Genomic DNA, 22,674 nt, shown 5'->3' on the forward strand with positions numbered 1-22,674 from the left:
GTGGATCTGGAGGGAAGCTCTGAAAACTGTTACTGGTCATGATGGCTGACCCTCTGACGACCCCTTTCACCTCGAATGCGTGTTCCCCTCTAACAGACATGTGTGAGACCCACACACAGACCAAGGTAAGGGGGCTCTCGACCTGTATTGCCAGACTCTCCTTAGGGGACACCGCACAGCAGCCTGGAAGCCCACTAGCCTATCAAAAGTAAGTGAAATTATTCAGGGACTAAACGAAACCCCTGCCACTTTCCTGGAACACCTTATGGAGGCTTACAGGACCTACACTCTGTGGACCCTGAGAGGACCCAGAAAACTAGCAGGTGATAAATATTGCCTTTGTTACCCAGACAGCCCAAGACATTATGAGAAAGCTTCAAAGACAGGAAGGATTTAAAGGAAAATTTTTTTCTGGGCTGGTTGAAATTACCCAGAGGGTCTTTAACAACAGAGACAGTCCAGAAGGGAAACAAACCAAAAATCTAGATCTTAAGGAGGCCTTCTTCAGCCTCCCGCTGGCCGAAGTAAGCCAACCTCACTTTGCTTTTGAATGGATGGACCCTGGGAAGGACACTCTGGACAATAAACTTGAACTCACCTCCCCCAAGGACTTAAAAAATTCCCTAACCTTATTTGATGAAGCCCTTTAGCCTGTTTGTTGTTAAGACGTGAGGCATTGCCAAGGGGGTGCTCACCCAAGCCCTGGAACCATGGAAGAGGCCTATCACTTACCTCTCCAAGAGGTTAAACGTGTAGCCACAGGATGGCCAACCTGTCTCTGAGCCATAATGGCATATGCTTTACTAATAAAAGAGGCAAACAAGACATATGCTTAGTGGCCCCTCGCTCTGTACTGACTCTCTTACAAAGTGCACCTGAATGTTGGCTCACCCACTCCCGCTTCACCCAGTATCAGGCTTTATTTCTAGATCAGCCCCTAAAAACCATGGCCCTAATTCCGGCTACCCTCCTCCCGGATGACAACTCAACCAAGCCTGTCCATGACTGCCTTGAAACAATCAAGACTCACCAAGGCCTCTGGCTGGACCTGACTGATGTGCCCTGGATAGAGCCTAATGAAACGCTGTTCACTGATGGAAACAGTTTCATCTCCAATGGAATCAGGTATGCCAGGACAGCCATGGTAACTTTAGATTGGGTCATTTGGGCCCAAGCCTTAAGCCAAAGAACATCTGCTCAAAAGGCTGAACTCCTAGCCCTAACACAGGCTTTAAAGCATGGAAAAGATAAAACTTTTAACATGTATACTGACAACAGATATGCTTTTGCCACTGCCCATGTTCATGGGGCCTTATACAACAGAAAGGACTATTAACATCAGAAAATAAATAAATAAATAATAAATAATAAATACTAGCCCTCCTTGAGGCCATATGGTATCCAAAAAGAGTGGCCATCATACATTGTCCGAGGCACCAGAAAGATAACTCGTCTGAGACCCCAAGGCAATGCTGCTACAGATTTGACTGCCAAAGAGTCCACATTAAAACCAGTGGGGCCATTTGACTCTTTAATAGTCATTCTGGCACCTCAATTGCCATCAACTCCCCATTATACTAAAGAAGAAGTAAAACATGCTAAGATCTTAAAAGCCTCCAACAATGCCATGAATTAGAAAATTCTGCCAGACCACAGGATTTATTAGCCACAGGCTCTAGGCAGATTGCTGATTAAACAAATTCATCAAGGAACACACCTTGGATCCACAAAATTAAATGAATTTTCAAAAATATTATTACATACAAGATCTTGACAAAATAACAAAAGACATTGTTACCAGATATGAAATTTGTTCACAAGTAAATCCAGGGCCAAAATCAAGGCTGCCCATTGGAACCAGAATGCAAGGAACCAACCCTGGCGAACACTGGGAAATTGACTTCATCGAGGTAAAACCTGAACAATATGAGTATCGCTACCTTTTGGTGTTCATAGACACTTTTTCTGATGGGTAGAAGCCTTATGTACCAAAACTGAAACCGCTCAGATAACACTAAAAAAACTGTTACAAGAAATTGTCCCCAGATTCGGCATACCTGTAACCTTGGGGTCTGACAATGGCCCAGATTTCACAGCCCAAATTTCCCAATTATTAGCTAAAACATTAAAAATAAATTGGAATCTACATTATATTTATAGGCCACAAAGTTCAGGACAGGTAGAACAAATGAATTGGACTTTAAAAGAAACACCAAATTAAAACTAGAGACTGGTGAGAACTGGGTGAGCCTCCTTCCCTTTGCCCTCCTAAGGGCTAATTGCACCCCCTACATACAAGGAATTACACCCTCTCTGTTGCCCCACCTCAGAGATGATAAATTTTCTGAAATCACTAACCATAACCTTCTTCAGTCTCTTCAGGTCCTCCAACAGGTACTACACCAGATTCACCCCTTGGTCAGAGAGGCCTACCCACCGGCAAAAGCAATCGGTCAATTCCATAAAAAGGCCTCCTGACATTTGAGAGCGGTTACATTGAATCTATCGATCAATTTGGGAAAAATTGACATCTTAACGATATTGTCTTCTAGTCCATGAACATAAAATGTCTCTGCATTTATTTAGATTGTCTTTAATTTCTATTAGCAGTATTTTGTAGTTTTTAAGAGACAAGTTTTACATGCTTTTGTTAAATTTGTCCCTAAACATTTTATTCTCTTCAATGCTATTGTGAATGAAATTGTTAAGTTCATTTTCAGACTGTTCATTGCTAGTATATAGAAGTACAATTGCTTTTTTCATTTTAATCCCAGGTCCTCAAACTTCCCAAACATGTTTAGTTCTAATAGCTTTTTGTATGGATTCCTCAGTATTTTCTACACACAGGACCATACCATCTATGGATAAAGACAGTCTTCCTTGTTCCTTTCCAATGTGTACCTCCTTCTTTGTCATGAGCAGACTGGCTAGCATACAACACTGGCCTCATACAATGCTGCATAAAAATGGCAAGGATGGGCATGCTTGCCTTATTCCTCAGTTATGGGAAAAGCACCCAGTTTTTCACCATTAAGTATGATGTTAGCTGTGGGCTTTTTGTAGATGCACTTTATTAAATTGAAAAAGGTGCTTTCTATTCCTAGTTTATTGGGTTTTTCCAATTAAATAACAATTTTAAAATGTAACGTGCTTTGATAAAAAAAATTTACACCAAGTGGTCAACCTGACAATGTTATAAAAGTTAATTTTTTCCTCTTTCCTGTGGTCATTGTGTCCTACACAGAGGCTGGACCTATCTGAATGCACTGCAGCAGCTGCATCCATATATAATCCACATAATCAAACTAACAAGATGGATTATATATGGCTCTAGGGAAACCTATTGTTTCTATACCAACCATTCATGTGTTATTAAAGACAGCCTTGCATTAGTCAGAAAACACATTAAAAAAAAGAAAAGAGTCATATAGTAATAATAAAAATTGGTTTAAAATCATTTTCCTGGTCACCTTGGTTAACAAGTACAATCAGTCAAACTCCTTGTCTTATGTACTAAGTACAACAAATTAAGTACCGATGAATCAATGATTTGATTCCTTCCTAAAGAGGAATTGGGAATGAAATAGAGCTCCCTATACCCCCATAACGTACACTATCTGCTTCTGTAGAATTGTGTGCTTAACCTAAGTAACTCCATTTTTCCCCTGTCTGACCTGCAGGCTACCCCCTCCCCTTCTGCATGAGAAACCATTGACATCATAGAAACAAAAAACAATTGAATAGAAACAGGAGCCATACACAGTGAATTATTACATGGGAGCAGGAAACATACACAATGAAAACTTGTATGCTTGACTGCTCAAATGTCTCATTCTTGGCCTTTGTGACCTAACTCCCTAGCTTGCTTTCTGCACCTGGACAAACCCATGTGCCAAGGGATGTAGTTTTTGTCTTTAAAAACCCTACAAAAGACCAAATCCCGAGACCGCTCTTCCTTGGCTGATCCTTGGGAGATGGACGCTGGCTAGCTGGAGTGAATAAGCTGTCCTTTTCTGCACGAGTGGCATATACGAGTCAGGCAGAGAAAAAGAAATTCCACATGTTCTCACTCATTGGTGGGAGCTAAAAAAACAAACAAATTAATTCACCCACATACACACACACAAAAAAAACCGGGGGTGGGGTGGGGAAGAAGATATAACAACTATACTTTTATGAAGTTGTTACAACAAGCAAACGGAAAGGACATTCTTGGGGGGAGGGGAGAGAGGGAGGAGGGAGGGAGGTGTCGGTGATGGGCCATAATAATCATATACAGTGTATATTGACAAAATAAAAATTTAACGAAAAAAAAAATAAATAAATAAATGCATTTCTTGTGGGAGGATGCCTCACAACAGTTCCTAGATCAGCAATCCCTTCCATTTGTTTAAATTTTCTGACCAGGAAACTCTGAAGTTTCCAGGATCATCTAATGGACACCATCTAGATATCAGGAAAAGCAGTGTTGTGTAAGCTAACACTGGGACCAGTGTTAAGACTTGGGAGCCAAACTGTCTTGGTGTGGATCCTGGCTCCTACACTTAAGGGCTTGCAATGTTAGGTTACTCAGCTTCTCCAGTTTCCATATATCCAAATAAGAATAATAATGGCACCTACCTCTTTTGCTGTGAGGATTAAATGAGATAATCAGCCAAGCCCAAAGGTCAAGGGCCACATTGCCTTGGCATCTCATGCACATAAAGCATAAGGAGGAATTTGAGACAAAAGATCAATTCAGAGCTCTTTCCTCTCTATTGCTGGAGAGAAGCAGTAAAGGAATCATGTGACCCTTTTAAAAATAAGAGCGAAGTCAGAAGTCAGGACTGCCTGTGCAGGAAGCTCCAGGGAAATGCAAGGAATTTTGCCCATACTCTGTAGCTTTGTGCTAGAGATTCCAGGCATATACTACATGAACTGAGCACTGACTGCATTCATATGGCACCAATGTAGTAGCTGGGGATACAAAGAATGATGAGTCAGTCTATTATGTCCTCTAGAAACTAGCATTTTGCTGTGAGTAGACATCATGGAGGCAAGAAGGGCTAGCCTAGATGCCAAAAGTATAGATGTGTTAGAAGTCCAGAGGAGGGAGCAGTAGACAAAGGCTGAGAAAACCAGAGAATTCTAGATTTATAGCTAAGCTTTACCTTGGTCTAGGCTAGTCCAGGCCTTAAATAGTAGATCATAGATGTGCAGAGAGGTCCAGGAAGGTCCTCTAGACAGGGCAAAGTGTACAGGTAAATGCAGAAATGAATATATCACCAGATATATACAATGATTATGCCACTTGGCTGGGGGTGAAGATCCTATAGGGAGAGGAGTAGTGGGAGAGGCAGCAAAAGGTAAAGGTGGAGGCCAATCTGTAGAGGTAGCTTTTCCATGGCCTAAATCTTGATTCCAGTCTGGCACCTTAGTAAACAAAAGTTTTAGATTATATCACAAATATTTTTGGTAACATACAAGAAAAACTTCTTCAGAAGATAACAATAATAATGAGAGGCTACCACAAACTCCTAATTAGCTGAGTTGATTATTAGTTTATTTAGATTTACCATCAATACACAAGGGATATTAAACCCAATCATTGAATGTACAAAGCCATATGGGCCAAATAGCATTTTGGCAACACAAGAATATCTTTTGATCCTCCAAGTAAATGTTCTGGTCATGTTGTCCTCATTGGGAATCTTCATAGACCATCTGCTCTTCTGAAGCATATGAACACTCCAGTGATTTGCTCCTACTTTTACTGGTAATCACTCAAGGACTCAGATATTGGCTATAGATCTGAATACTTAATTTCTCACCCAGATGTACTAAAAGTCACCCCTTAAAATACTGCACAAATGTAATCTGTTTCACTGTTTTTCTGTTGGCAACAGCATGGTTTTGCCTATTAAATTAAAACAAAAAAAGTCACTAAAATGTTTCAGCAAATATTTAGCTAGAACAAGGTCTTCAGAGAAAAAAAGGAGAACAAATAAAGGTTCCATGTACCCAGTCTCACAACTGGCACTTTACAGATAAAAACACCTACACTCAAAGCTTTTTCATTTGGTGAAAATGTCTTCTATCAATTAGTTAATGCCATGTGTCTCAGACCAGACACTGCAGAGGGCCATTTTTGGTTTTGGCGGGAGTTGAGTTGGACAGCAAAGATAAGGATACAATCAATCAGCCCAATACTGTCACCTTTGAGGTATTTAAGATTCATAGGTCAAAGGAATTGGCATATGAATATAGGGGGATGAACAGAAACAGAGATTTGTCTCTTCCTTTACATCCTCCTTTCATAAGAATATAAAATATGCATCTTTAAGTGCCTTTGCTGTAGTTTTCCACTCATCTACAAAGAAAGTAGAATGAGGTCAAACTCCTTGTTTATAGTACCCAATGTAATTAAAATAAAGTGTTATTTCACCTGGAATTATTCTCATGCTACTTATTCTGCCCGATGCTAAGGGGAAAAAAGGCAGGGAGTACCCTCAGTCATCAATATCAGAACCAAACTGATTTTCTAGATCTAAGACAGCACGTCAGGTTTGGTGTAGATTGGTCAAAGTATCCAGGGCTCCTCCCTTGGGATTCCAAGTCCAGAGAGTGTCAACACCTTGATTGTCCCTATGCAGAGATGGCAGATACTCAGGGGATCAGGAAATTGAGATCTTTTTTCTATGCCTCCATGGCAGATACTGGAGAGTGACTCACTCACACTTTCTCCAAACCCCTTCTAGCAAGCTTTCCTGTACTGCAGAGTCTAGAATGCTAAAAAAACACATTTTCCAGACTCCTTTGCAGCAAGGTTTCCTGGTGTGATTTAGATTCTACTGGTCAGAAGCATCCACCAAATGACTGGAATGAGGAACTGAATTTTGTAAGGGATGTCGGTGTTTCTTGCAAGCAGTGAGTTGGAGGCTTTTGGTTCCTCTGGAGGACACTGGTGAAGGTTCTAATATCTATTCTCCAGCATCACAAGTGCTAAGCAGTATGAGGCTGCAGGAGTAAAGTTTCTGTTAGAAATGTCCTCTGGCATTGTTGGTGGTATTACTGGCCAAGTAGCACCCAAACCAGGCTCTCTGGCTATTCCAGGGATTCTATAAACTACCAGCATTAGTTATTCATTGCCACAATAATATGCATTTCTTTAACTCATGAATCTGCAAAGTTCAGAATATCTGGGCTTGGCTGATTCTGGCTGGGCTAGCCTGTGCATCTGTAGTCAGCTGCAATTCAGTTCACCCATATGTTGCCCAGTTGGCTGTCAGCCAATCTAGGATAGCCTTAACTGGGACAACTGTCCTGACTTGGCTCTGGACCACATGTCTCTTATCCTCCAGCAGGCCAGCCTTAACATGCATCTCTTGGAGATGACAGAGGAGCAAGAACAGAAGTAGAAATGTGCAAACGCTTTTTCAAACCCTTACGTGAAACATATGCATGAACATCTCATTGACCAAAGCAAGTCACATGGTCAGCCTCAGAATCAAGGGACATATAAATATTTTCCTTTACTGAGAAAAACTATAGTCACATATCCAAAATGTATGGTTAAGGGTGGGGACAACTGGGGACATAAACATCATACCACCTAATACTTTCGAATAAACCGTTCTGTTTAAACTAAGTAGAGGGCATTTGGTTGTTTACAGCTAAGAGATTTGACTGATAGAGCTACACTGCTTCATAATCAGGGGCTGAAACTCACACATGTGGGAAAAATCCACCAGAAAAACATCTTGGAAAAATGAATTGTTTCACAAGTAAATATAGTGATTGAGTTAAGAATTCTACCATTGACCTAATCATCTGTGGTCTACTCCTGCCCTCCCTTTTCTTACTTCTCCTTCATTACCTTGCTGGCCTTTTCCTGACCCTTTTCCTTAGAATCTAAAGAAGCAGAATGATAGAAATATACTAACATATGCATTAAGAATTTCCAGAAAAATATCAATAACAATCAATAGGAGTTGACTCTGAAGAGGGTTACAGAGGCATGAGGTGAGAAGTAGCTCTAATTTTTACTGTGCTCTTTTATGATTGAATTTTTTTACTATGTTACTGAATTATTCTTTTGGTGAAAAATTAAACAAAAACTTTGACAAAAAATGAAAAGACAGATAGATGAACAGACCAATAATGAAACAAATTCCATGTGTACCCATTAGTTTTTACTTTCTTCTGTACTTACGAACTATAGGGCTAACCATAATTAGTCACAGAAATTTGTGCCATTGGCCATAAGTAAGATTGGGATTATTTGATTAAAAATTCATTACCATGAATCCATACAGATATAAATAAATTATTGGATAAATAAATAAATAAAAGAGGGAGAAGAGACAAATCTCCAGTGCAAAAGAATCCCTAATAATTTTTGTGGCTACTTTACCCTCAAGGAGCTGGAACATAACTCCTCACTCCTTGAGTATGGGCTATACCTAGTGACTTAGCATGCAGTATGGAAAGGGGAAAAACAGGAGTAAATTTATAGTGGTGAAACCTGACAAACACAACCTCAGCTAGGTGATCAAGGTCAATATCAACAGTGATGAGTCATGTTGACGCTGTGTGCCCTTGATGTGGTGTGATGAGAATGGCACTTCACCTGTGTGGTCTTCCTCCCCCAAACCCATAACCCTGGTCTAATCATGGGGAAAATATCAGACAGATTCCCATAGAAGGGCATTCTACAAAATTCCTAACCACTACACCTCAACACCGTCACTATCATCATAAACAAGGAAAGTATGATAAGTTTTAACAGCCACGAGAAGCCTAAGAAGACACAAAAAACTAAATGTAATGTAATAACTTGCATAGGATCCTGGAACAGAAAAAGGACATTAGGTAAAAAATTAAGGAAATCTGAATAAAGCACGGACTTTAGTTAATGGTGACGTATCAGTATTGCTTCATTAACTGCAACAAATGCACCATACTGATGTAGGATGTTAATGATAAAGTAAACTGGATATTGATGTATGTAACTCTCTGTACTGTGAAAGGAAAAACCCCAGCCTGAGTGTGAAAATAAAACACACCAGGAGACAGGGACTCAACCAAAGTGTATTAGGCAGGCAAAATGAACAAGCGGGCTGCCCTCTTGAGAGTGGGAGCAGCCCCAGGGAGAGTCAGGTTGGGCCAGTTAGGCTGAGCTGGTCTGTTCCTATTGGCTAAGGAGGGAGGGGAGGGAAGCAAGCGGGGCTTAAGCTTAGTTGGGATTTTTCTATAGGTGGAGAAATTCGCGTGCGTGGAAAGGAGATGTGGTGATGAGGAAGAAGGGGGAGGGTTTTTTTTGTGATTCTCGGAAAACGCGCTGTTCTAGGGACCTGAAACTCTCTGCAGCCACTTTGGGTGTTCCTCCCATTTGCTCGCCGCCGTCTTAGACATCGGCTAAAACATAATTGCCTAACATACTGTCTTCACGATATTCCTGTAAACCAAACTGTTTCAAGAAAAAATTTATTAAAAATCCATTACCAATTCTAGAAAAAATATTAAAATAATAAATCAAACAGGGAATCAGTCAATCAGTAAGTATTGTGGGGGACACAAATGACACTCTGTATAAATGCCAATCCAGGGTCATTCAAGCAGAAATTTCAAACTGGAGCTAGTTGTTTGTATAGCTCAGGAAACAGTCATTACAAGATCTATAGCTCAGCAATATATCCATTGGAAGGGTCTCTGGGATGAATAAAGAACTATACCTGATCTGCATAATAATTGTACAGTGCTAACTTCATCAAAGGCTTGAGCAGTCTTTTAATTTATGGGACAGTGAGGAAAATGCTTCTTTTTCCTCATTTTTTTTTTAAAGATTGTGCTATGTCTGCGAATAAGTGTTTTTAATGGAGAGTTAGAGGGGGCACTTGGGCTCTGTTCACTACAACTCACTCCAGTGGAAAGGCCGGGAAGGAGATGAGACTCAACGAGCCAAAGCTCACCATACACTGTTGTGTAGGAGTCTCTAGAGAGCTATTCTGAAGTAGATGACTCTTAGTGGGAAAATACAGTGGAGAAGGGAGACTAATGAATCTAAGAGCAAGACTAACTTCTTTGAGAAGGAGGCAGTATTTTCTAATGGAAGTATGGAGATTTGCCTTACAGAGATGAAGTGTAAGACCCTCTCAAAGAGAAGACCGGTGAGGTAAGAATGGGAAATGGGATGTGCCATGCCTCCCCCACCGTCCCTGAAGGATTACAGTTAAGTGCTTTTCTTGTGAACTATGGGTTAGATAATATTTGGTATTCATTTTAAAATTATTTTCCTCAACTGTTATAATGTCTTTTGCTTTGCTTTGCTTAAGGTAAGGTTTTCAGCCTGGGGTCCATGGACCCCCAGAGATATGTGGACATTACTTAGAGAGTCCATAAACTTGGAGAAGAAAAAAATTACATCCTTATGTTCACTAATCTCCAACTAAAATTTAATATTTCCTTCATATATGAATGTTGGCAACAAACCACAATAGTATTAGCAGCACCTATGACTTGGTCACAAGTAGAAATCACACATATTTTTCATATCACATTACAGTTATGGCAGATACCATGAAATAATTATGTTCCTTACTATTTAAAAATTTGGGTTGTCATTAGACCCACCACTAGATCTTCTTCTTTAATAAGCTAATAAAGAAGTAAATATATTACTATACCCCAAATTAGTTTTTTTAAAAATATTCTGATAACTTTATTTCAACACAATTTATTTCCTTTGTCATCCAGTATGTTTGATTTTATGTATTTAAGCCACTTTTCTGAGAAGGAGGTCATATTCTTCATCAAAGATTTCATGGCATAAAAATGATTTCAAGGTTATAAACCCTGGCCTAGAGTTTAAAACCTGGCATAACTTTACAGCTTTTTGTGGTAACATCGTTAAGAAAACCAAGGAGCAGTTTTGGAACTTGATGGAGTTTGGATGTGTTGTCCCCTCCAAAACTCATGTGGAATTTTGATCTCTAATGTGGCAGTGTTGGAAACTGATTGAGTCATGGGGGCGGATCCCTCATGAATGGATGAATGCTCTCCCTGGAGGAGGGGGGATTAATAAGTGAGATCTCGCTCTATTAGTTCCGGTGAGAGCTCGTTACTTAAAAATACCCTGGCACGTTCTCTTGCTTCCTCTCTCTTGCTTCCTCTCACCATGTGATCTGCTTGTACCCACCGGCTGCCTGCCACTTTTGGCCATGAGTAGAAGCAGCCTGAGGCCCATGGCAGATGCAGCTGTCCTAGAATCATAAGCCAAATAAACCTCTTTCCTTTATAAATTACCCAGTCTCAGGTGTTTCTGTTATAGCAACACAAAAGGGACTAAAACAGAACTATAAAGAAAAAATCCATGTCAATAGCTTCCCTACTCAGTATGATTGTACATACACATACACGCACAAAAACAAAGGAGAATGTAGCCCATTCAACAACCTCAGAATATTCATTCTTCTCATCAGCACATGGAACATTCTCCAGGATAGATCACATGTTAGGTCACAAATCTAGTCTCAACAAATTCAAAAAAATTGGAATTATTCCATGTATTTTTTCAGATCACAATGGATTAAAATTAGAAATCAAAACAAACAAAACTCTGCAAACTATACAAACACATGGCATTTAAACAACATTCTACTTAATGAGATATGGGTCCAAGAAGAACTTAAACAGGAAATCCCAAAATTTATTGAAACTAATAAAATAATGATACGTCATGCCAAAGCCTGTGAAATACTACAAAAGCAGTACTAAGGGGGAAATTCATCACATTAAATGCTTACTTCAGAAGAATGGAAAGATGGCAAGTAAACAACCTAACACCTCACTTTAAAGAACTAGAAAAACAAGTAAAAGGCAAACTTAATGTTAGCAGACAGAAAAAAAATAATTAAGATCATAGCAGAACTTAATGAAACAGAAATCCAAAAAATGAAACAAAATATTAATGAATCAAAATATAGATGAAAAGACAAATAAAATTGACAAACCATTAGGAAGGCTAACTAAAAAAAGAAGAGAGAAGACCCAAATAGCAAAAATTAGAAATGAAAAAGATGATATTACAACTGGTACCTCAGAAATACAAGAAATCATTAGAGACTATTATAAACAACTATATGCCAACAAATTTGAAAATGTGGAGGAAATGGATAAATTTCTGGACACACACAAACTACCAAAACTGAGCCAAGAAGATATAGAAAATATGAACAGACCAATAACAATAAAAGAGATTGAAGCTGTTTTCAGAAGGCTCCCAACAAAGAAAAGCCCAGGACTGGATGGGTTCACTGCAGAATTCTACCAAACCTTCAAAGAGGAATTGATACCATTCTTTACAAACTATTTCAAAAGATTGAAATGAAGGCCATTCTCCCAAACATTCTATGAGGCAAACATCACCCTGATACCAATAGCAGAAAAAGATACAACAAAAAAAGAAAACTACAGGCCAATATCCTTGATGAATATAGATGCAAAAATCCTCAATAAAATACTAGCTAACAGAATACAGCAACACATACAAAAAATCACACACCATGATCAAGTGGGATTCATCCCAGGGATGCAAAGTAGGTTCAGCATAAGCAAATCAATAAATGTGATACACTACATCAGTAAAATTAAAGACAAAGACCTTATGATGATCTCTGTAGATGCTGAAAAAGCATTTGACGAAATTCAACATTCGATCATGATAAAGACTCTCTACAAGTTAGGTACAGTTGGAAAGTATCTCAACACAATTAAAACCATATATGATAAGCACTGCCAATATCATCCTGAATGGGGAAAAACTGAAAGCTTTTCCCTTAAGAAAAGGAACTAGACAAGGATGCCCACTCTCACCTCTCCTATTCAACACAATGTTCGAAGTACTACCCAGAGCAATCAGAGAAGAGAAGGAAATAATGGCATCCCGATTGGAAAAGATAGAGTTGAACTATCCCTGTTTGCAGATGACATGATCCTATATATTGAACAGCCTAAAGCCTCTACAAAAAACTCTTACAGTTGAAAAACGATTTCAGCAAAGTAGCAGGATACAGAATCAACACACAAAAATCAGTAGCATTTCTATACTCCAACAGTGAACGTGCAGAAAAAGAAATCAAGAAAGATAGCCCATTTACAATAGCCACCAAAAAAAAAAATAATAATAAAATACTTAGGAATAGTTAACCAAGGATGTGAAAAATCTCTACAATGTGAACTACAAACCACTGTTGAGAGAAATTAAAGAAGACATAAGAAGATGGAAAGATATCTTATGCACTTGGATTGGAAGAATTAACATCATGAAAATGTCCATACTACCCAAAGTGATCTACAGATTCAATGCAATCCCCATCAAAATTTCAGTGACATTTTTCTCTTGAAATGGAAAAAAAAACTATCCAGACATTTATATGGAATAACAAAAGACCATGAATAGCCAAAGCAATTCTGAGCAAAAATAATAAAGCTGGAGGCATAACACTACCTGACATTAATCTATACTACAAAGGTACAATAACCAAAACAGCATGGTACTGGTATAAAAACAGACATATGGATCAATGGAATAGAATAGAGAATCCAGAAATCAACCCACACACCTACAGCCATCTGATCTTTGACAAACTAACCAAGTCTACACACTGGGAAAGAGACTGCCTCTTCAGCAATTGGTGCTGGGAAAACTGGATATCCATATGCAGGAGAATGAAACTAGACCTGTACCTCTCACCATATGCCGAAATCAACTCAAAATGGATTAAAGAATTAAACATACACCCTGAAACAACAAAACTCCTTAAAGAAAAGATAGGGGAAACACTCCAGGAAGTAGGATTGGGTACAGACTTCCTGAATACAACCCCAAAAGCACAGGCAACCAAAGGTAAAATAAACAAATGGGATTATATCAAACTAAAAAGCTTATGCACAGCAAAAGAAACAGTCAACAGAGTGAAAAGACAACCAACAGAGTGGGGGAAAATATTTGAAATATATTTATCTGACAAATGATTAATATCCAGAATATACAAGGAACTCAAACAACTTTACAGCAAAAAACAAGTAACCCAATTTAAAAATGGGCAAAAGAGCTAAATAGGCATTTTTCAGAGGAAGATATATGAATGGCCAACAGATACCTGAAAAAATGCTCAACATCACGCAGCATTCGGGAAATGCAAATCAAAACCACACTGAGATACCATCTCACTCCAGTTAGGATGGCTAATACCCAAAAGACTGTGAATGGTAAATGCTGGCGAGGTTGTGGTGAAAAAGGAACCCTCATACACTGTTGGTGGGACTGCAAAATGGTGCAGCCTTTATGGAAAATTGTTTGGAGGTTCCTCAAGCAATTATAGAGAGATCAACCATATGATCCAGCTATTCCACTGCTGGGAATATACCCAGAGGAATGGAAATCATCATGTTGACGGGTACCCGTATTTCAATGTTTATTGCAATGCTATTTACAATAGGGAAGTGTTGGAACCAGCCCAAATGTCCATCATCAGATGAGTGGATAAGCAAACTGTGATATATCTGCACAATGGAATGCTACTGTGCTGTAAAAAAGAATGAAATACTACCATTCACATCAACATGGATGGACTTATAAAAAATTATATTAAGTGAAATAAGTCAGGCACAGAAAAAGAAATACCACATGTTTTCACTTATTTGTAGGAGCTAAAAATAAATAAATAAATAAACATACAAACGAATTGTGGTGGGGGTGCAGGGAAGAAGACAGAACAATCACAATAATTCCTTGAACTCGTTAAGACAAGTGAACAGATACGATACCGATGGGTGGGAGGGGAGAGAAGGAGGGGGCAAAGAGGAATCATTAAAGGGACATGAAAATCAACTATATTGTATATTGATAAATTAAAATAAAATAATAAATTTTAAACAAAAATTAAAAAAAAGAAAGAAAGAAAAACTGAATCTTGTACCCTGCCATTCTAGTTGATTACAATATACTTGGTAACACAAAGGGGGAACTACATTACATAATGAGAAACACTGACGCAGCCATTGCTCAGAGTGAGAGCTAGAGGAGGCTTTCATTGAGGCTGTCCATTCTAGGTACAGCATCTTTGTTGCTGGTGATTTCATTTTTAAAAAATTATTATACCTGATATATATAAAAGAATTTCCATCACATTTAAATAAGTTACAAAGAATAATAATAGCAAATAAGCCTTTATGAACCCATCACCCAGGGCAAGACCTAGAACATTACAAATGCCAGGGCATCTACTCTGTGTTCCTACCTTATCCCATCTTTCCCCAGCACTAGCCTAAATTTTGGGTTTACCTTGCTTTTTAGTTTATCATGTATGTGTAATTCCTAACAATGTATTGTTTAGTGTTGTTTGTTTTGAGCTTTATAAAAATGATACCCAAATGCATGAAACCTTTGGTGATTTAGTTTTTCACTAAACATTTTGTTTATAATATGCATCTGTGTTCTTGTATCTGGTTAATTCATTTTTCTTCTACTGAAATACTAACAAATATCAAATTTATTTCTCTATTTCTTTATCAATGAACAATTAAGTTATTCCAGGATTTTCATATTATGAACAATGTTGCTATGGACATTCCTATGGAGAGTTTCTGGATCACATGCAGCAGAATTTCTTTAGGGTTTATACCAAGAAATAAAGTCGCTGGGTCACAGGGTATGTTCAACTTCATAAGACAGTGCCAAATTTTCTTTTCCAAAATGGTATGAATTTGGGCTGGCCAGTTAGCTCAGTTGGCTAGAGTGTGGTGTTATAACACTGAGGTCAAGCATTCAGATCACTGTACCAGTCAGCCATCAGAAAAAAAATTTAAAAAGATACCAATTTGTACTCCCATCAAGGGACTGTATGAGTATATGAGTCCCTGTTAATCCATGTCCATACCAATACTTGTTGTTATCAGATTTCATAGTCTATTGCCATCTTTGTACACAAAAGATAATACACTGCTTCATCATATAAAGGACATTAAAGTGTCAGAAAGTGCCAAAGTTTTGTCAGTACTGCTTAATTCAAGGTTATACAATGCCTTAACCTGAGTTCTCCTGTAATACAGAGCCTGAGACAAGGGTCTGCATGTAGATAGTTTGTTTTGGGAGGTGATTCCAGGGGATAAAATTAAGTAATTGGGGAAAGGGAGGAAGAAAAGAAAGAAAACTAGGGCTGGCTGGTTAGGTCACTCAGTTAGAACATGTTGCAAAAAACACCAAAGTCAAGGGTTTGGATCCCTATCCTGGCCAGCCACAAAAAAAAATAAAAAAGAGAGAGAAAACCAATACAGGTGTGTATTTTTGAGTTGGCCACGACTGTAGACAACTGGAGGTTAATCTCTGAGAACCTCTTAGAAACAAACAGTACTAAAATGCAGTTGAGAATTATCTGGCCAAGGATGGAAGAAGGAAACATTTATCTCTGACTCCCATCCCCCATTAGTCAAGGGTTGACTCTTGGGCTTTTAATTCCCTCACATTCCATGATACACATGTGTAGGTGCCAGTGTATTCCAACATCTCCCATGTTGAAACATCAAAGAAGTCCTGGGGTGGAAAGTGAGATATTCAAGGTGAGGCTAAAGCAAGGTGCTATCTGATTATCCCTGCATGAAGGTGGATACTGGACCAATGGCTTGACTGATATGTGGGCTGTAAATATGTGCCGTGAGACACAAGAGGTGTCCGGTAGACACATCTAGTAAGTGGTAGAGACGAAACTTGAACACATGTATCTATCATAGTTCAAATATGAGTTTTAGGCACTTGTCACATCGAGTATAAACACTGCCCAGTGCCTACCACCGTCCAGCCATTCCTACCTTTCTCCTGGGCTAACAAAATGTCAGTTAGTTCTGGTAGCTGACAAAGACCTCTGGAGTAGGGCTGGCACAGTAGCTCCATGGCACCATCTCTAGATTTTTTTCTACGTTTCTGTTCCTACATCTTCAATGCTGGCTTACATCCACTAGGTCACTCCACGGTCCAAGATGGCTCCAGGCATCATGCCTGCATTTCAGACTAACAGAAGGAAGGAGGAGGGAAAAAGGGGGTCCTCCTCTCAGCCAAATCAACTCCCTTTAAGCAGGCTTCCTAGAAGTACCACACAACACAACTCTCTCTCACTGGCAGAACTCAGTCATAGGTTCACACCTTGATACACGAGATGCTGGGTAAGAGAGACCATTCCCTGGGTTCATCACTACAAGGAATAAAACTGAGATTCTGTCACTAAGAGAGAAGGTGAAAGTGGACATTGGATGTCAACTAGAAGTCTCTGCAATACGATAGTAGCCATTTGTTTTGGGCCAAATTTTAATCTACATATCAGTCTTCTTACTTGTAAAATGGAAATAACGATACTACCTCACAAAGTTATAATGGGACTAAATGAGATAATGTAAATAAAATTATGCAGTGCCTGATATGAAGAAAATGCTTAATAAATAATAGCTGATATTAATTTGCTTGGGTGAATCATCAGCATCAGGACCTGGCATTGAGCCAACCCTCAAATAACTGATCTTATCAGTGTCCCTCCATTTATCAGGCTTGAGGATGCTGACTCGCATCCACAACACTCATAAGTGTTTAAAGCCAGGCAACATAGTAATTTACAATGACAAATATAACTGTCAGGGAGACCAGACATTCTGACCAGGTTATTCTCTCCCTGAGGGCAATGAACATGTGGCATCATAAAGTTGATAGACGAGCATGAACTCAGAAGAAACAGAATTCGTTATACAATTGAATTGTTTGATGACATTGGGCATCTTGTATCCTCCACAACTGAGCTTGTCTTATCAGGTGGGTCAGATGCTCAGGCTGGAAACATGACAGGTAACCTCTACTCCTGGACAGTGCTGGAAGGTGCACTTCCAATTGCTGGCAAAACTCACCAAGAATGTGGAAAATGTGGGAAAGGCTTGAGGGTAAACTCTAAACATTTATGTCATCAGTAAATCAATTCTGAATGGAGGCCCTAGACATCTGGCATAACTTTGGAAAAACTGTAAGTAAAGAAAACACTTTAGCAAGACCCATTCTTTTGATAACAGCACAAGAGTAAATAAGGCAGCAAGAAACCAGCTTATATCTTTGTTTAATGTATGTATTGGATTATAAATTTGTAGTGGATTGAATTATGTACCCCCAAAACTCACTGAAGCTTGAATTGTGTCCCCCAAGTTTTATGTATCAGAGACTTGGCCCCCACTGTGACTGTTAAGAGGGTGGGAAATCCTATTATGGTAATTAAAGGGTGGAGCCTTAAACAGGTGATTGGATTGTAGGACCATGCAGTAGTGAATGGATTAAAAATGGTGGTCAAGGGTGTGGTTCTGAGGGTTTTAAAAGAAGAGAGAGGAGAATCTGTCTCTCTCTGCTCTCTCTGCTTCCACCATCTTGCAATGTGAGACCCCTGGGTCACTGTCAACACCACCAGATGGACTTTGGACTTGCTAGCCTCAGAAACTGTAAGCAATAAATTTCATTTTCTTTATAAATCACTCAGTTCCAGATATTTCGTTATAAGCAACAGAAACAGATTAATAAAAAGTTGAATGCAATTTTAAGTTTAAAATGGAAATATTTTAGTTGTTTCATATAAAGAGATAATACAGAACATTAATAACAGTTAAAACCAACATAAAATGCTTTAAATTGAGCAAATAGAAAAACATACATGTATACATACACATATGTGTATGTGTGCATATATATAGCAATTATATATATATCACAAGTAGCTGATAACATCCACAGAACGTGAATTTTACTGATTTAACTCTCAAAGAGCAAGCAACATGTTTTCCTCATCTCCAGTTATTTTGGGGCAGGGATACTTTTTGATGTAGCTCACTGTTGGGTTTATGTACAAACAATAATGTGATTAGATTGGAAATCATTTAAAATTAATGTCTTTTGAGAAATTTGCAATGTCCTTTGAGACTATACAATCTCTAAAATAGTTAATCCTTAAAAAAACACATATGGGAAGCATGCAACCAGTCTTGCAAAACCATCTTTGAGCTGGTAGAAGAGCAAGCCACAAATTAGCTCTGTGACTGGAGAACAAACATAGAGACAAATGGGCTGATGTGTAGCCTCTGTATTCACTCACTTCTATTTGTGTAAAAGATTAAAAGAAATCCCAATACAGCATTTTCTCCCATTTCCTCATCCTTTGTCCTATGAATGGAAAACGTAATTAAGCTTGACAAAAGGAAAATGTAATACTATCGGCAATTAGGATAGCAAATATCACAGATAAACTCCACATACAATGATGTATATAATGACCTTGACTCAACCAGACCATAAAGTCTCAAAACATCAGAGACACATGGTTTTTAGAGCATCATCCCTAGACCAGCAGCATCAACATCACCTGGGAACTAGTTAGAAATGCAAATTCTGGGCTCTAACCCAAACCTATGGAATCAGAAATTCTGGTGTGAGATCCCAGCAATCTGCTTTTAACAGTTTCTGCAGAGGATTCTGATGCCTGCTAAAGTTTGAGAACCATTGATTTAGACAGAACCATGATCTGTGAATGAGCAGCACTGGCATAACTGGGAGCTTGTAAGAACTGCAGAATCTCCAGCCCCACCTAGACTGAACTAAATCACAACCTGAATTTTAACAAGGTCTCCAGGTGACTTATGTGCACATAAAAGTTTGAGAAGCGCCGTACTTGTCCAATGGCTCCTGTTATGAGCTGGATTGTTCCCCCTCCCCCAATTCATATGTTAAAGTCTCAGTCCTCAGGATCCTGGAATGTGACTGTATTTAAACAAAGGGCCCTCAAAGAGGTAATTAAGTTAAAATGAGGCCTTTAGGCTGGCCCCTAATCCAATATGACTGGTGTTCTTATAAAAAGAGATTAGGACAAGACATTCACAGAGAAAAGACCGTGTGAAGATACATGGAAAAAGTGGCCATCCGCAAGCCAAGGGTAGAGGCCTCAGGAGAAACGAATCCTGCCAACATCTTGATCTCAGACTGCTAGCCTCCAGAATTCTGAAAATATAAATTTCTGTTGTTTAAGTCACCCAGTCTGTGGTACTTTTTATGGCAGCTCTGGCAAATTAATAGTTTCCAAACTGAGTGGCATATTGGAATCATCTAGGGAATTTTAAAAATATTGAGACCTGGTTCCCTTTCCCAGAGGTTTCAATTTAAGTGGTCTGAAGATCAGCCCACATATCTGGATTTTAAAAAGCTTTCCAGGTGATTTTTAACATACAACAAAGTTTGAAAATCAGTGATAATCTACTCCCTTCTTTTTACTAGTAAGAAATCTAAGACAATTGCAATTGTTAAATTTTAATATCTTGATACTTGTTTGCCTGATCTCCCACAATTAAGTCCCAAAATCTTGCTCCTTCTAGAAATACGTGAGGATTCCTACTGGGAAAGAAAGAGTCAAGAATCAAAGCTGGCAATGATATACACTCTTCGTTTCATGTATCAACTTTTTAAGTTTTGTGTGTGTGTGTGTGTGTGTGTGCGTGCGCTAAGGACCGTCTTGAACCATTTTCTTTTTTTTTTTTTTTTTTTTTTTGGTACTACATCTTTCATAGTTCTGGTATAGAGAAGGCCCCCAAAGAAAATCTGTTGACCTAAGTTGTCAGTACCTCAGTTCTTCTTGTCTCTCTTCTTGAATTGTCCTCAAGGCTCCTAGGATTCAAAGTAAAGACTCTCGGATTCTGTAAACAAGCATTGCAGGGCATAGATGCCAAACCACTAGTCAATGTCTTCTTGCTAAACCCTTTCTACATTTTTATGTTCCTATTGATGGTTTGAAGCTCCCAAACTCAACAATCAACTCAAAGGACAACTATTTACTGAATGTTTACTGTTTCAGGAACTGAACGGTATGACTCAGGCTTAATAAGCTGAAAACCATATGAGATTATATACGTATGCCTGTATATATACATATATATGCATGGTGTGTGTATATACAGACATATGTGTGTGTGTGTGTGTGTATACTAGCTGCAGTTTCTAAAATTTAACACGCTCTACAAAAGTGATTATTTGGCACCCTTAAAATACCATACACCTGGGGGAAATAATCTGTTCCAAATGTACTTTTGCTGCCTTGAATAATATTTAATATTTTACTTGGCCCAATTATTGAAAGGGTCACAGATTCAAACAGACCTATTTTCATGACCATCTAGCAGACATTCTTGTTAGCTCCCCAAAGCCATCCCCAGATCCCATCTCCCTGACCACCTTTCCACTATAGAAGCTGAAAAGTATGATATTTTCCCAGCCTCCCTTGCCACTAAGGGCAGCTACATGCCCCAGATCTGGTCAGTGAGATCCAAGGCAAATTCTGTTAGGGAACTTTAGGGAAAGATATTTCTTCTCTGATTAGATAAAATTGTACGAAGGTAAAAACTCTGCCCTTTTCCATCTCCTATTTCTGTCTTTGAACATGGGGTAAGAATGTAACATCTGGAGCTGTTAGAGTCATCCTGAAACCATGAGAGTAAGGCACTGACCCTGAACCCTGACATTACTGGGCCACTGAACCAATTCCAGTGATCACTTACTGTTTCTGTTTGTTAAAGCCACTTTTAGTTGGCTTTTCTGTTACTTTCAGCAAATATATATATATATATAAATTCACAACTAATATATAGATGTTTTTCATATATGGAAAACTAAAATATATTTAGAACGGTGTAGTCTGAGGACCTAACACTTTGAGTATCACTGAATCAAACATATTAGCTTCTGTGAGTGATAAGAAAGCATGCCCAGGTGTTGTCCAGGAAATGGTAAACCCAATCTGGACTGCCAAATTTATTTATTTATTCATTCATTCTTTCAACAGACCCCAACTTTACTAGGATCCAGGGATACAAAGATGAGTAAGACACTAACCCTGCCTTCAAAGAAATTTTACTACCTTGAGCAAGACTGGTATGTAAACCAAGAGTCACAAGGTAGTAAGAGGTAAAATAGAGACATGCAGAGGAGAGGAGTTATGCTATCAGAAAGGTGGGAAGCCTGACTCAGTTTGGACGGCTCCCTGGGAGGGCATTGGAAGAGGACCATCAAAGCTTCCACTCAACTCAAAAATTATCCCTTCCATCTGACTGAACACCTAAGGTTTTATTAATTTTTTTCTGGGGAGTCGGGGGGGAGTGTTTCCTATAATCACAGACTATAAGCCAAATAGTCAAATGATAATTCTGCAAAGAGCAATTTATAATCAGGGATTATTCAACTGCCAGAAAAGATTCCCCCACCCATCTTTTTCTCTCCCACAAAGCAGTATAAACACAAGGGGGGTGGGGGGTACCTTCCTTCCATGTCAGCAGGGATGTTTTCTAGGACAAAATAATTCTGTGTGCTGTGTTGTGAATTAAGATCACCTGTTAACATTGCATCAAATGAAACAATATTGATGATAAAGCAATCAGTTGTCAACATGAGCCACAATTCACACATTCAAAGAGATTATCTCTCTGCTACTTTTAAGCAAAAACCAACAGCAATAACTAGTACCTATTTAACAGACACAGAAACATTTTGAGGTTAATGGTAGAGAAAGGGGGAAACACCCTCCCCCTTGATTTTTCTAAAAGCAGTTAGTGGAAGCACCCTCTCCCCCCCCCCCCCCC

At 38.8% G+C, this 22,674-nt stretch overlaps 1 pseudogene; it reads right to left on the minus strand.

The window, feature by feature from the left end:
• The window catches only part of LOC103593581, a 125,393-nt pseudogene that overhangs the window by 50,810 nt on the left and 51,909 nt on the right, over positions 1 to 22,674 (minus strand).

This window comes from Galeopterus variegatus, unplaced genomic scaffold, assembly GCF_000696425.1.
Source record: "Galeopterus variegatus unplaced genomic scaffold, G_variegatus-3.0.2 Scaffold1371, whole genome shotgun sequence".
Lineage (NCBI taxonomy): Eukaryota > Metazoa > Chordata > Mammalia > Dermoptera > Cynocephalidae > Galeopterus > Galeopterus variegatus.